Here is a 16,159-nt window from a genome sequence, read left to right as displayed (position 1 = left end):
ACTCAGGCCCACAAAGGTTAATGGGTTAATAGTGATTTGCTCAAATGTTAAATAAGAAATAAATACCAGAGCTAGGATTTAAAATTAATTCCAAATCTTTCCCTTTCCACTATACCAAGCTGTCTCCAGAGCCCCCAAATAAGACTCTTCTCTGATTGGCTTCAAGACCAAAATCCTCCCTACCTCAGCCTCTACCTCGCATTCAGAACCGTTACTTCCAGACATTTAAATCTTATAGGTAACAAATTATTGGTTCTCGGAGATTCCAACTCAGGTTAACTTGTCTGGTAATTGGACTCCAGAAACCAAGTGGGAAAGGCAAGAACCTGGGGACTGGGTCTTCATCAGAGAGTATGGTGAGAGATGTGGACTTTCCCCCCCTCCCCTACTTCCTGTGTAGATTTCCTAGGGATAAGGGCGGACTTGATATACAACCCCCTCCCACCACATATATTTGTTCTCCAGACCCTTGTCTCCTAAGATCTGACTATAAGGTGCACCCAACCTCCTTTTAATCTTCAATTCCAGACCCCACTTTCCTCATCCCATGATTCTAAATTCCTGGCATCCACCCCTCAGGGACCACTCCCACCCACCCATCCCCCAACTAAATGCTTTAACTTGGGGTTTTTCATTTCTTTATTTAATTATTTTTACCTACTGACTATTTCATGGTTATTAATGAAAGTGATAGCAATCCCTGGTGTATTTATCTTAGATTATGGGGTCGTTATAAGATGAGGTACCCAAAGCAGTCAGTCTGCGGTTGATTTGAAAACAGACGAGTCTCAACAATGAGCTTAAGGAAAGGTGTCAGGTATAAATCTTGTCTTCAAACAGCCAGCGTGCATTCCAGACTTCAGAGACACTTCTTTGTGTAAAGTCTTTCTCTTTTTTTCCCCCCTCTCTCTCTTTTTTTAAATTCTGCCTTTCTTTTCCTTGGCCTGGAAGAGGATGAAAGTGCAGGGGTGTGTGCATTATTTTAGTCTGATAATGAGGGTGAGGCCCCCAGGCACGGTAATTTGGCAGCGCCAACACTTCCTGTAACAGTTTTAAAATTTTTTTTTATCCAAGAGCTGCTTAAAGACAAACATTTTTTTTGTTGTTGTTGAACTGCTGGTGGTTCATTTTATGCAGGAACCGTGCAATTAATCTTGTTTATATTAAAGAGACAGGTTGCCTTTGTCAGCTTTCCTGAGCTATAATTAATAAAGATCAAAAACGTTACAAAGACATAATATTTGGCTTAATACAGATGGGGCTGTGCAACATCTGCCCCAATTAGAGAATCCAAAAGAAAAACAAATATCCTGTGCCCTTTGGAATAGCTCAGTTATATTAGCAAAAGTATCTGATCAGGATGCTTCTTTCAACCCTAACCCCTCCCATTAATTCTGGTGAAAAACTGGGGACAGACATCAATTAAATTGTTATTTTCCAACTTCTAGTGCTAAAGACCAATTGGGTTTTATACATGATTGGAGGCGGTAAAAGTTTCTCCATGTGAAGGCAGCCGAAAGTTATTCAGGTGTGTGGGTGTAAATTAGAATGGCAGGAAGCCCAGAGAACTAGGACAGGGGCTAAGGAAGAGATTCTTCACGTGATATTTCATGTGAAGAAATCCCAAGCAGCATCGCCAGTAGGAACTTTATATAACTGCCCTACTTGTCCAACTGTTCCCTCCCCCAAGCCCTTTGGTTTAGGCTATTTAGTCTTTTGTCCAAAGAAATGTCGTTAGAAAATGAAGCCCAGGAGTTAATCAGAGGAAGCAGAAACCTGTGGATTGTCTTTTTGAAGTATTATCAGCTTTTCCTATGGCAGTGTTAATGTAAAAGGTACTACTGCTACCTACAAATGAAAGATCTCCAACTTACATCATGCAGTAAGCCACCACCATGGTGGCCATCACCAATCTGTTTCTATTCCACATACTTAAAGGCAAAGAAAAACCCAAAAAAGCCTAAACTCTTCAGGGAGCCATTAGTTGGCTGCTAGGAAGAAGGAACTGTCCATAGTGAGAAGTTTCAATCATCAGCCAAAGACTTTGTGGGGCACCTACTATGTACTACAGGGTCCACTGACCTCTGATTACCATGGTCCCATGAACTATGACAAAAGTCCACCTGAGAGAAAAGGGAAGGGCTCAGAATATATGGTCAAGAATGTTAAGAAAATATTGCCAAGTTGTAATGGCTCTTTTGATGCAGGGTCATTATTCTAATCCCCAACAGAATGAAAGGTATTTGAGGTATTTGACTTTCATTTTCATTCTTGTATCCTTAATGCCCAGCACAGTACCTAGCAAGTAGCAGGCATTTAATAAATGTTCATTGTTGTCACCAAAACCCTTTCATGCTTTCTGTACCCAAGACTTCAGGCAGCTCATAGCATAGTTCAAAGCAAAGAACTTTCCTAAGCACACCCACAACACAGGGAGTACAAATACTGACACACCAAGAAAACCAATAAGGTAACTACACCACCCAAAACTGTCTGGCATTGCCACAAGGAAGTCTAACCCAATTTTCTTGCTCTCTCTTCTGCAAAACATTCAAGTATCCATTTGACTTTATAATAGAGATAGTAGTCACCTACATAGTTTGATTTGAAGAATACCAAAAAGAAACCCCCAGATTCCCAAGATTCCTCTCCTTCCCTGTTGTCTGCTATTAGAGATTTATTCCTTTGGATTAAATAATTCATTATCCCTAGAATGTGACTACCTAAAGGAAGGATGATTCACAAGTGTTTGTTACTTTATTTTTTTTCTTTATTAATTTGTTTGTTTACTTTGAGTTTACAAGATTCAGTTCCTGGTTCTTTTGAGTTTCAAATTTTCTCCCCCTCCCTGCCCTCCCCCCGCCCCATGGCAGCATACAATCAGATATAGGATCTGCAGATACTTTCACATTGGACATTAGTTAGGTTGAAAAGAAGGATTGTAACGGATGGAATGAACAATGAGAAAGAGGAAACCAAACCAAACAAGAAAGAGAAATAGGGGGCAGCTAGGTGGCACATTGAGTAAAGCACCAGCCCCAGAATCAGGAGGACCCGAGTTTGGTTCCAGCCTCAGACACTTAACACTGACACAAAAAAACTAGCTGTGTAACCTTGGGCAAGTTACTTAACCCCAATTGCCCTCCAAAAAGCAAAAAAAAAAGAGAGAGAGAAAGAGAACAGGTAATTTGCTTCAATCTGTTTTCAAACTCTGTTCTTTCTGGTTCTTTCTCTGAATGTAGACATCTCTCTCCATCATGAGTCCCTTGGAGTTTACTTTTAGCCCTGCATTTCTGAGAAGACTCCTGTCTATCAAAGCTGGTCATCACATGTACGTTGTATCTGTAATTGTGTACAAATTTCTCCTGGTTCTGCTCTTCTCACTCAGCATCAGTTTGTATAAGCCTCTCCAGGTAGATATGAAGTCCATCTGCTCTTCGTTTCTTATGGCGCAATACTATTCCATTACATTCATATACCACAACTTGTTCAGCCATTCCCCAGTTGATGGGCATCCCCTTAATTTCCATTTCTTTGACACCACAAAAAGAGCTGCTATAAATATTTTTAAATATACAGGTCTTCCTCCTGCTTCTGTGATCTCTTTGGGATACAACCCTAGAAGTGGTATTGCTGGGTCAAAGGATATGAAATTACTTATAGCCTTTTGGGCAGAGTTCCAGATTGCTCTCCAGAATAGTTGGATCAGTTCACAATTCCACCAGCAATATATAAGTGTTCCAATTTTTCCACATCCTCTCCAGCATTTATCATTTTCCTGTTTTGTCATCTTAGCCAATCTGACCGGTGAGATATGATACCTCAGAGTTGTTTTGATTTACATTTCTCATAGTGATTTAGAGCAATTTTTCATATGCTTATAGATATCTCTAATTTCTTCCTCTGAGAACTGTCTATTCATATCCTTTGACCATTTATCAATTGGGGAATGACTTGTATTCTTATAGATTTGACTCAATTCTCTGTATATTTTAGAAATGAGGCCTTAAGTGTTTGTTACTTTAGTTTGTCAACTAGCTCAGAGAGATAAATATCTAAAGCAATGGTTGGAGAGGGTAAAGAAGAAAGAGTTTTGGCCTATGGAGAATTATCAAGGCAAGGCAATCCTAAATGATTTGCCAAATGAGCAAGACCAGGTGCTCGGCAATAGACTGCTGGGTAGGTGGTGGAATGAAGAAGAGAGCAGTAAAGTTCTTATCACTTTAGATGTGCTCTTGTGGGGAACATTCTTTCCAAATATAACTCAGAGTTTTAACTTGATCATCTAAAGTTATAGTCCACAGAGATGCGTGTTCCAGCAGAGTCCATAGGTCTGGGCGCTGAGGCTGAAGTAGAAGTAAGTTCTATCACTGGTCACAATATAACAATAAAAAAAATTAAGAAAATGGAACTCTTCCCCGCCTCCCCAATCCCAGTACATTTTGAGTCTGAGATAAACACAGCCCTTCTATGGCGGAGCCGCAAGACTCTGAACACACTTGTTCTAAGCATCATTTGGCCCACGTGTCATCCTGGACACGACAGCTAACATTGACATAGCACTCACTGTGCTCCATCTTGGCTCTCATCTTCCTTCCTCTAAGTTTTTGCGTATGTTTCTTCCTCTATCTAAAATGCTCTCCTTCCCAACCACAATCTGAGGAGCAATTGTCATTATCTTTCAAGGCCTGGCTCAAATGATACCCTCTCCATGTTCATTCCAATCAGTCCTTCCTCCTCTGAAGTTCTTTTTTTTTTTTTTTTGCTTTTTGGAGGGCAATTGGGGTTAAGTGACTTGCCCAAGATCACACGGCTAGTTTTTGTGTTGTGTCTGAGGCCGGATCGGAACCCAGGTCCTCCTGACTCCAGGGCCGATGCTCTATTCACTGCGCCACCTAGCCACCCCCGTCTGAAATTATATAGCATTTATTTTCTGTCTCATTCGTGTGGTACTTACTATACTATAATTATGTATTTACATATTGTCTCCCCAGCTAGATTATAAGCTTCTGGAAGGCAAGGGCTTCATCTTTAACATTAGTGTATCTCTTATAACATCCATGCCGACAAAGTCATAGATTATTAGAGCCAGACCTAGTGAGCATAGTTATTCTCTGACAAATTATCTATTGAATAATAAGGAATAAAAGGAGCATGCCCAATGAGAGAAGGGAGGAAGGCAAAAGAAGGAAAAGGAAGGGAAAGGAGAGCGGAGTAACGAAAGAACACATTTTAAGAGTGATAACTATGGCTGAAATCCTAGTCCTAATCTTTATTATTTGTATGAATATAGACTTTTAATTTCTCTAAGCCTCAGTTTCCCTATCTATAAGATGTGGATAATAATACCTGTACTATCTATTTTGTGAGGGTAAAGTGAGGGAATAGGCACCACGTGCCTTGTGAATTGTTTTACATATACATACGTGCATACGCACACACATAATGGAGACAGTGTGTAGATGTAAGCTGTACTTGTTTCTGGATGCCCCCCTCTGATCCCTTACCTCCTCAGGGCTCTGGCTGATTTTAAGCAGGAGTTCCCTAACAGACTCAGGCCCTCCTCACGATGGAGCTATCATTACATGACAAGTGAGTGCTGGACTTCAATTTATCTCATTATCTCTATGCTTTTCCCATGAGGAGGCAACAACAACGACAACACAACAAAATTCCATTTTCTCGACACCTGAAGAATTTCAAAAACGGAAAGCTATGTTCTCTTCCGTGAAGAGATGACATTTTTTTAGTAATATATAAATTGATGTTTCACACAGACAAAATATATACTGTTATTTCAGAAATGTCTTGCAAGAACTTAAATTTCCAATGTCTTTTGCTCAAAAAATTATGTTTACCAAGTTGCATGAAATTTAATTCAGCAGGAAAATAAAATTGGGGGCTATTTTTTTTTTTCAAAAAATGCAGGTTGAGTTCAAAGACTAGTTGAAATAAAATTAAGTTGTGCCTCCACAACCTATCAAGTCTCCTACCAGCAAAAGAGAATGTCCCATAGCATATAACTGAAGTATGTACCTGAATCCTGTGTAACCTTATGGTTTTGAAAGCAGTTTGTAAAAACAGACATCACCATCACAGAGATTGCCTGATCCCCCCAGCTGACAGCAATTTCTTTCTCCTTCTTTGTACCTCTCATTGAACTTTACTTATGTCTACCCTAAACATGTTGTATTATCTTTACTTTTGTTATTATAATGTCTCTCCTCCTGGATGGTGTAAATTCCATGAGACAGAAACTGTTATCTCTTCTTGTTTTTATCCCTCATAGTATAATATCTTACACACAGTATAAACACAATGTTAAATTGTTGAAATTACATTGATTATTAAAAATTCATCTGTTTTTGCAACACGAACCAGATATAATTCCAGTTTTATAAAATAACACACATTTCAATCCACATCTGAATACAATAGAAACCTGTGTACCATGTAGACAGATAATATGACTCCTCAATGATGTCAAATTAGATAAATCAAATTCAATTATTCTAAAGCATTACTTTAAGTAATGGGTTAACCTGGTTAATCTTTTGTTGATGACAAGAATAAAACCAAATAGGAGCACCAGCATAGTGTAGAAAACTGCCTTGGGTTTGAATCCTGCCTCCAACTTTTACTACCTGTATTTCCATGTGCATCATTTAACCCAGGGGTGGGGAGAACCTGCATCCCCAAGGCCTCATGTGGTCTTTGGGTCTTTGAGTCTAGGTCCTTGAATGCAGCTTTTTGACTGAGTCCATGTTTTATAGAACAAATTTTTTATTTTAAGGGCATTTGTTCTGTGAAGTTTGTATTTAGTCAAAGGGCCCCGCTTGAGGACCTGGAGGGCCACATTGGCCTCGAAGTCACAGGTTCCCCACCCTGATTTAATCTGTAGATCTTACCTCACTGAGTTGTTGTGAAGATCAAATGATATGTAGTATCTATGTAAACTACTTTTTTATTACTCTTTTCTTACTAGATTTATAATTTGGGGCAAGCCATTTACCTCTGTGGGTGTCATTTATAATGTTATGGGATTGAATGAATGAGTAAATGAGTGAATGAATGAGTAAATGGATGAATGAATGAATGTATTAAAAAGCATCTATTAAGTGCTTACTGTGTCCAAAGAATAATTGAGTGAAATTAGATGATCTATAAAGTTCTTTTCACCTCTCATAGTCTGACTGTTTGATGTATTTTCCTTGCTTTAGTGCTATTAGATTACTCTAGTATCATCCTATCCTGTTATAGCAAGAGAACAGTGATATGGAGGAAATCATCTACCAACACAGATCTCAATGGAGTCTTACAAACTCTATGAGGTAGTTACAAGTATGGTTATTCAGAAGTTCAAAGGTCAAAGAATATATCCATGGCAGATCTATCCATCACAAGTCTAAACCTCATAACTATAAAACTTTACATTTATATAATAATGAAATTACATTTTTAATTAGGTATTATGTCAACACCACGTGTGTGAAGTCTGTACAAGTCTGCTCAGTTGAACTTCCTACTGTCCTAGGACTGTGTGTATGGCCCAGGGAACAGTTTTTAGTGATAGCCAAGTGGGAGAAGGTAATCATGATGGATAGAAAGCATGGTGAGCATATGTTAACCATGATTTGATGCACTTTGGTGTTGATGTCCAGATTGCAGTGGGAGAATCATATTAGCACAATGCAATTTAGATTGGACAGGAATGAATGAATTGAAGGATCAGACGCTAGGGCCATAAATATCTACTGACAAAGAAAGGACTTACAGATGGGCTGAACTATGAAAATGTCATAGTTGTTGGGGGGGGGGAATTCCAGGATAATAGATAATATTGTATGGGTATCAACAAGAGTGTCAGAATTTCTAAAATGATTTGTGAGTATTCAATAAAAAATTAGAGGAAGTGGGTAATGCCTAAAAGGAGTTTGGTTAAGAGCTCTATTTAGGAGAAGAGTGAGCATTCCAGGAGAATAATTCACAAGGGAGTATTTTGCATCAACTCTTTAACAAGAAAGTTCACTTTTTTACAAAGTCCTTAGTATTTCATGATAAAGATTAAGTATCTGATCTCAGGAGATTGACTTCATGTTTAATATATCTAGTATATATTAAATGCTGAAACATGTATTTTATTACTTGTTCGATATTGGGCAAGGCATTAAATCTCTTGGGGCCTCAGTTTCCTCATATTTGTCAGATGACTTCTGATTATCTACTCCAAGATGCTATGATCCTATATTATGTATGCATAGGGGCATAGAGACTGGACCTGTGAATTTTTTGGTACTGGGAATTTCAAGGTGAGGAAACTCCTTTCAACAAGGTGGAATGATACCTTCTCTGAAATATAGTCTTAAGAGAGTTCCCTAGCACTCTGAGATGTGCTCACACAGCTAACATGTTAGAGGAAGGATTTGAACCCCGATTTTCCTGGCTCTGAGACTAGCTCTCTACACCACACTGTCTGTCTGTAGTATTTATGATCGTCAGTCAAGAAGCACTCATTAAGTGCCTACTATATGCTAAATGCTGAGGATACAAGGAAAGACAAAAAGAAATTACTGCCCTTGAGGAGATCAAAATTTAATGGTATATGTAAATATAATATGTATGTATGTTCATATGCATGTACATCGATGAGTCTCCTGAGAAATGTCTATGTTGTGTCACAATAACAGAAGGTAGCCCTTGGTAACTGCCCAGTCCTGTGGGTCCTGAAATCAGTTGGGCTTTTAAACTGAATAGAAAGGGGTAGAGAAAGAGCAGAAAACAGAGAGTGAGGGGAAAAGGCAAAGAAATAGGAAGAGGGAAAAGATAGAGAAACAGAGAGAGTGAAACAGACTGGCAGATGATTTAAACAAGTTAATTTTAAACTTTGACTGCACCTTAAGTCTGGATTTCATTCAAGAGATTTTTTAGTACAGTTATGGGGGATTGCCAGAAAGAGAGGGAGATCTTGTGTCCTTATAACTGTGAATCATTTCACATTCCTCACAATTGGCTATGATTTCATTGTGCCTTAAGGATTAATTCTTCAAATAACAATGCAGAGAACTGGAGTAAGAATACTTAACCCAGCTGAACTCCTCTCTCCCCACCCCACTTCTGACTTTCAGAAATCATCATCTTCATCATCATCATCATCATCAGTGTTCATTGAACATGCACTCCTTTCTGCTCCATAATCTTGTCATCTTTGATAATTCTTTCCTTTGCTCTCACATCCAGTCTGTCAGCAGGACCATTCATATTTTCCATCTTCTTTTGTCCATTCTGCATAGGGATTTTCAGCTTCCTGTGGGCTTCTTGCTTTCCACCCCCTTCTCCCACTAATCCAGGAATTCTTAACCTTTTTTTGTGTCATGGGCCCCTTTAGCAGCCTGGGAAAACTTATGGAACTTTTCTCAGAATAATGTTTTTAAATTGTTGAAGGAAATGTTAGATTTCAGTTAAAGGTTGGTGAGAAATAAAGATGTAATTTTTTCCCCATCTAAGTTTACAGATTTCTGTCTCTCCACTGATGCCTTGGAGAGGAGGGGGATGAATCTCAGGTGAAAAACCCCTCCTCTGATCTATTCTCTGTGCCTGAGGAAGCATAGTCTTCTTCTGATGTATTTTTGGTCTTAACACTCCCTTTCTCAGAGCCAAGAAATGCCCTAATATTCCAATGAATCTGTGATTTCATTCATACTAGTATTCCCTCCAATGATGCATAACACAACCTGTTGGAGGAAGCATGGCATTGTGGATAGGGCTTTGGACCTGGGTTCTAGCTATGTGAATAGCCAGTAACTTCTCAGAGCCTCAGTTTCCCTGTCTGTAAAATGTTCAGTTGGAGTAGATGGCCTTCAAGGTTCTCTTCATTTTTTGTTTTACTATCCCATGAACCACTCATGTGTGCCCATGCTGTGTGACTTTCATCTGTATCCTCCCTAAAGTTTGCGGCAAGAAGTCCACCCAGCATGCATGGAGCCTCCATCTCATCTTCTTCACATAAGAAGAACGCCGACGGAGTACAGACGTTCTCCGTTGATTATTCCTCACTCTTTCTATGTGAATTGTCATTTCCTTCAATCACACTGTAGGTAAGTGACACAATGGATAGAGTACTAAGGCTGGCATTAGGAAGACTTGAGTTCAAATATGGCCTCAGACACGTACTAGCTGTGTGACCTTGGGCAAGTCACTTAAACTCTGTATGCTTCAATTTCTTTATATGCAAAATGGATATAGTAATAGCACCTATTGCTCAGGGTTGTTTTAAGGCTCCAATAAGATATCTGCGAAGCCCTTAGCAGAATGTCTGGCACACCGTAGGCACTTAGTAAATATCTGTTCCCTTCCTCTTCTTCTCAGAAGCTTGCCTTCTCCTTCTAGAGCACAATCAACATTGACCTAATACTGAAGTCATTTCTTCTCAATTACATTTTGTTTCATTTTCCCTAATCCCTCTAGGAATTTTGCTTTTTCCCATATGACTTGCCAACTCCAAGCACCCTTGAGGAAATAACTCTTCCCCTTTCCCTTTTTCCCAGTCATACTCTTCTCCCTGCAAATCTCTGTTCAAGTTATACTTTCCATACAGGTCTTAGAAAAATATAGGTACTTGAAAATTTTTTCTAATATATATGCTAAGTGATTTTGAATGAGTGTGGGTTTGTGATTTCACTGGTGTACAGAACTTCCAGCATTAGAATTCAAACTCCCTCTACCTCAACTTATAATTTTGGAAGTTTATTTCAGGCATTGGAAGACTAAATGACTTGTCCATGGCCACACTTTATGGCTTAAAAATAAATATAAAGCCATGGCTTTATATTAAAGATAGGATCTGATTCCTGACTCCCAGTCCTTCTGTCTAACTATTATACTACATTGTCTCTATTTAGAATTCAGCTAATGATGCCATTGTGTATGTCTACTTTGTGCTAGGTAATGTGAAATCTGGTATAGTCCCTTTTCCTAGAAAAGTTTAAATCTAAAGTGGGGAAAGTGTAAGTCAGAACCAGTCACTTGTAAGCCATAATGCAGTAGGAGAAAGGCAAGTGTGTAAGGGACAGCCACCAGATTGACAAGGTGGGATCAGAAGTCTCAGGCTAACAGGAGCTGGGAACACTGGACAACCTCTCTCCTCACCAGGATGCATCAGTACAGGACTGCCTGCTTTGCTGTGCCCAAGTCACCGCTGCTGTTACTATAAACTGAAGGCACTATTTGTTTCCCTAATTTGGGCAGATCCCTTGGAGTTTGTTTAAAGTTAAGGCTGCATTAAAAGCCTTTGCTGAGTCAATGAGCTCCTAGTCCCTGTGATAACCTTTGCTGAAAGATCTTTTGCCAGCCTCACTCTGGCACTCACAATGAAAAGCTTTGGTCTTCTTCTCTTCTGAGTCTTTTAAAGACTATATATCGCCAGCAGCATGAACTCGCAACTTAAATTACACTGTAATTTAGATAAATCACGTGTCTTTAAAATATGCTTTTTAAACTCATCAAATACCCAAGTTTGGAGAATATCTCCCTCTTTAGACAAGTGTTTGATGAAAGGAATATCTTAAAAAACTTAAGAACTTTGAAAATGATGACAGCACTCCTCCCTCATCTCTACCTGTTGTAATCCAATCCAACCTTTGAGGTCCAGTGAAGCCTCCCCTCAAGGAAAGTGCTGGGAAGCTTTGCCAAGAGGCAAAGGGATGCCTGAGAAAAAAGGGAAAGAAGTTATTTCCTCAGGGGTTCAAGTTCTATGGGAAAAGGGGGCAAACCAAATTCCTATGATCATTACTTTGTGGCTCTCTTTAATTCTTATCAAGTTCTATCCTTTCTTTTCTTTTCTTTTTTTTTTTTTTTTGCTATTTTCGGAAGGGAGGGCAGGTCAATTGGGTTTAAGTGACTTGCCCAAGGCCACACAGCTAGTAAGTGTTCAATGTCTGAGGCCATATTTGAACTCAGGTCTCCTGACTTCCCAAGTTCTATTCTTTTAAATGTGTGTGTGAGAGAAACAGAGACAGAGACAGTGAGAGACAGACAGACAGAGACAGACGGAGACAGAGAGACTTCTTCTCTCTAAAATTTAAAGCTCCATGAGGACAGGAATCATTTCTTAGTTATTTTTGTTGGTTCACGAGATTAGGAAGGCTGCTGAACCTAGAGTTGGAAAGACCTGGGTTCGAGACACATAGACACTTACTAGGTTTTTGACCCTGGAAAAGTCATTTAAGTTCCAAAAGTAGCAGTTTCTTCATATATAAAGTGGGGCAAATAATAGTACCTATCTCACAGAGCTGGGGTTTTTGTTCTTGTTTTTGTTTTCTGCTTTTTGGAGGGGGCAATCAGGGTTAAGTAACTCAGCCAAGGTCACACTGCTAGTTAAGTGTGAAGTGTCTGAGGTCACATTTGAACTCAGGTCCTCCTGACTCCAAGGCCAGTGCTCTATTCACTGTGCCACCTAGCTGCCCTTACCTATCTCACAGGGTCATTATAAGGCTAAGATAAGTATATGAGTGAGTATGAGTGCGTGGGGGGGGGGTGTTAATATCCATTTGTAGACCTTGAAGTGCTTTATAGATCTGTTATTATTGTTGCTATATAATATAATAATATATAATAAATAAATAAATTTTGTTTGAGTGAATAAATAAGACTGTACACACTGGCATACATTCAGAAGACATGAAACTTCTAATGGAGTTGAAGAATTTCCAGGGAAGGTCAGGTCAGTCAAGTGTTCCAACTAGAATGGGCGCTCCTTGAGGCAGGGCTGTGTCACTTTTGTTCCTGTATCCCAAGCACCTAGCACAATACCTGGTCCATTGCAGGCACTTTATAAATGCCTGGTGGTTGATTTAAAGGAGACAGGGGAAAAGGTTTGCAAGTTACTCCTACAAGAAATCAATTGAGTGCTAGCCAGAAATCTCATCTGGGTTGGAACTATTTGCTGCTCATCCAGAGCTATCAGAAATCCATGACACTGCAATGTTTCATCTCCTTCTTTTAGAATCCCCAGCTTCCTTCAAACTGAAGCTCAGTTCAAGTTCCACTTCCTTATGGGAGACCTTTCCTGCTCCTTGAAACTTAATCTACGTATTATTTGCATGTATACAATGTGTACATACAACGTATGTATAATTTATACTTCTTTTTATGTGTACATATTTCCTCAACAGAATGTAAGCTCCATGAGGGCAGGAACTGGTTTATTGTTTTTGCTTTGTATTCCAGTACGTAGTATATAATAGGCATGTAATAAATACTTTTTAATTGATTGAATTTTTTGTAATGGCTGTCTATTTACTCTCAAGTCATTCCCAAATTTTCAGTCTGATATTGCTCATGGTCAAAAATTTTTGGGGCAGTTCAAACGAGGCATCCTGGGTTCATTTCAGAAATTTCTTAAGGTCACAGAGACATTCTCCATTTTTAAGATTTTAATATTTTGCCCTAATTAGCGGGTTTGGGGCAGGGGGTGTCTTATTATTTTCACTCTGGCATCCTCAGGCTCCAAACACTTTGGCATTGCTTTGTGGGGCTTGGCATGGGAATCGATGGCATTCTGACTGCTGGTGAATGTGAGATTCATAATGAAACACCTCATAAAAGGCGTCTTTAAATACTACACCCTTTGATTCATAGGCAGTCTCCCTACAGGCCACAGAATAAATAAGAGCCATCTTTTAGGACTGGAGAACATTGGAAAAGCCACAAGAAGGAGAGTTAGTGCTGGAAGTCAGCCCTTTGAGGAGGGGAGGGAAAGGGGAAAAAAGTCCCCCCCACCCCCCAGCTTTTCCCAAAACCTAAACCAACTCTCCCCTCTAGTCTCACCATAGAGCAACTGTTTGCTTCTTCCTGGATCTCTGGGACAAGTCCAGAATCACCAAGTCACCTGGAAGTACAGAACTACCAGGCAGCAAGGGTACAAACACAGTCATCAAAGCATAAAGTTTAGTATGGCAGGACCTGGGTTCAAACCACTTATACCTGTGTGACCTTGGGCAAATTTCTTCACCTTTCTGGCCTCAGTGTTTTCATATATAGAATGAGGGAACTGGATTAGAAGAATTCCAAGGCTCAACTCTAGGCATCAGAGAAGGAGAGAGACAGAAAAAGATTTATTTTATGTGCTAATATGTTGCCATCACATTGAAATAGTGGATAAAGTAATGTACTTAGACTGATGAAAAAATGAATTTGAATCTTGCCGTTACTAGCTATGTGACCCTGAGCAAGTCACTTAACTTCTTGTCCCATTTCTTCATCTACAAAATTAGGGACAAATAATGTTAATACATAACTCAGTGGTGTTATGGGGATCAGATGAGATAACATATGGTAGGGGTGGGGATCCTATGGCCTTGAGACCTCAGGTTTCCCATCTTTGATTAATGTAAATCACTTTGCAAAACTTAAGTTGCTATAGAATATCACCTATTGTGATTAGCTTTCATTCTAAGAAATTGTTGACCATCCCTGCATTTCCTGCCTCCCCTGCTCCAGGAAATCCATTGGTTCAAAAAAGCTTACTAACAAAAGCAGATGCCCAGAGAGCCATTTTTCTTTTTCTTTTTTCAAAATCACCAGCCTCCTTTAATAGAATACTCCTGAAACCCAGGACTATTTTCTACCAACAGAAATCAAATCTAAGAACCTGCAGTGATAAGTTGGCAGTCACGCTCACTTCAAAGGACTTGGGAATGCTTCCCAGCATAGAGCTAACCAGAGAACTAAATCTGCTCTTTGAAGGACAAGCTCTATCTTCAGGTCCGGAGTTTAGACACTTTCCATAGCTAAAGGAGGCAAGGACCAAAAGACTCTGTATGAATCCCATCTTCAAAAAGGAAACACTACTCCTTCAAAACAAAAGCACAGGATTTCGCAGAAATCACATGCACAGGCTACTGAATGACATTAATAACCTGCTTTTACTCAGTGCTCTGACCTCCTAGCATCCAGGACTTTTGACATTTCATCTCCATTTATTGCTGGAAGATAAGGAAGGAATGGGCTGTTATTATAATCTTGTTATTATGCATCAAAGCATAATGGTTAGTCAGTGCTGCGGTCACAAAGATCTGGGTTCAAGTGCTGCCTCTGACACATGCTGGTTGGGTGATCCTAGGTAAGTCACAACCTTAGAGCTCTCCAGGCAATAATAAGAGCTGACATTAGTATAGCACTTGAAGGTTTGCAGACTTCTGTGTACATTCTCATTTACCCTGACCATACCCTTGTGTGTCTCAGAAGAGGTACCCGTCTACACTGATAGAGAGAGTTTGTTCACTGAAGTTTCCCTAAGCCATTAAAATAAGAGATGCTATGCAAATTTTTTTCTAAAATTTACAGGTGAGGAAACTGAAACAGGCAAATATTTTGTCCAAAAGTCACTCAACTGGTTAATGGTTAAAATTGTCTTCATTCAGTGTTCTTTCTACCAAACTATAGAGAAGACACGAAGATTCAGGGGAAAGTTAGGATCATAGATTTAGAGTTAAGCTAGAGACTTTGTTTTTGTTTGACACAGACCAACAGAAACGTCAAATATTTAGTGTTTCTACTCAGTCAGTAAACATTTATTAAGTGCCTACTATGTACCAGGCATCATGCTAAATGCACTCTGCTCCAGAAGCCTTCCTCAAGAGACCTCGATTCTTCATTTAGAAATTTATTCTACCTTCTACCCAAACTTTTCCCCAGCTAGCGGTGAAATTCAAGGCTCGTCTCTGACTAGTTTCTACCTGCCCTCACCTGTGGTGACGCCACAGCTTTCAATCTCCTGAGAAAGTATTTGCATGTAGAAGTTCACTTGTGACATCAGCCCCATGAATGCCTCAAAAGAAAGGCATGGAGTGTGATGTGAATGAAGTGGCATTACAATATAATCTATATTATATAAATGTATAAACGAATTATATTGAAAGGAATGAATCAAACCCCTAAGAAGAGGTTTCCATCCCAACCCTGCTAATTCCCAAATGCCCTAGCTTTGTGGGCTGCAAACCCCCTTCTTTGTTTTCAGCCTGGTTGGTTGACAAGAGGCATCCTGTTGGAGCTGTGGAGGTGGACACATATCTGGTGCCCATGTTAATTCAGCAACAGCTTTAGCTCATCTTGCTTCCTCCCCCCAAGGCCTTTGCATTACTTGAAAAGAAAGCACTGAAAA

At 39.5% G+C, this 16,159-nt stretch overlaps 1 protein-coding gene across 6 annotated transcripts in view; it reads left to right on the top strand.

The window, feature by feature from the left end:
- EDAR (ectodysplasin A receptor) overlaps positions 1 to 16,159 on the top strand; it is a 133,140-nt gene that overhangs the window by 53,308 nt on the left and 63,673 nt on the right. For 2 of the 6 annotated variants that reach the window (XM_069094038.1, XM_069094037.1), the window contains exon 2: positions 9,948 to 10,094. The exons of the other annotated variants lie outside the window; for them this stretch is intronic. The gene's annotated coding sequence lies outside the window, so the exon portion shown is untranslated. The remainder of the gene's footprint in view (positions 1 to 9,947; positions 10,095 to 16,159) is intronic. 6 annotated transcript variants of the gene reach the window in all.

Source organism: Petaurus breviceps, unplaced genomic scaffold (assembly GCF_028583685.1).
Source record: "Petaurus breviceps papuanus isolate PSGF00001 unplaced genomic scaffold, PetGlider_PUasm1.0 214, whole genome shotgun sequence".
NCBI lineage: Eukaryota > Metazoa > Chordata > Mammalia > Diprotodontia > Petauridae > Petaurus > Petaurus breviceps.
Note: the sequence above shows the minus strand (reverse complement) of the source record. Positions and strands in the feature narration are given on the sequence as shown.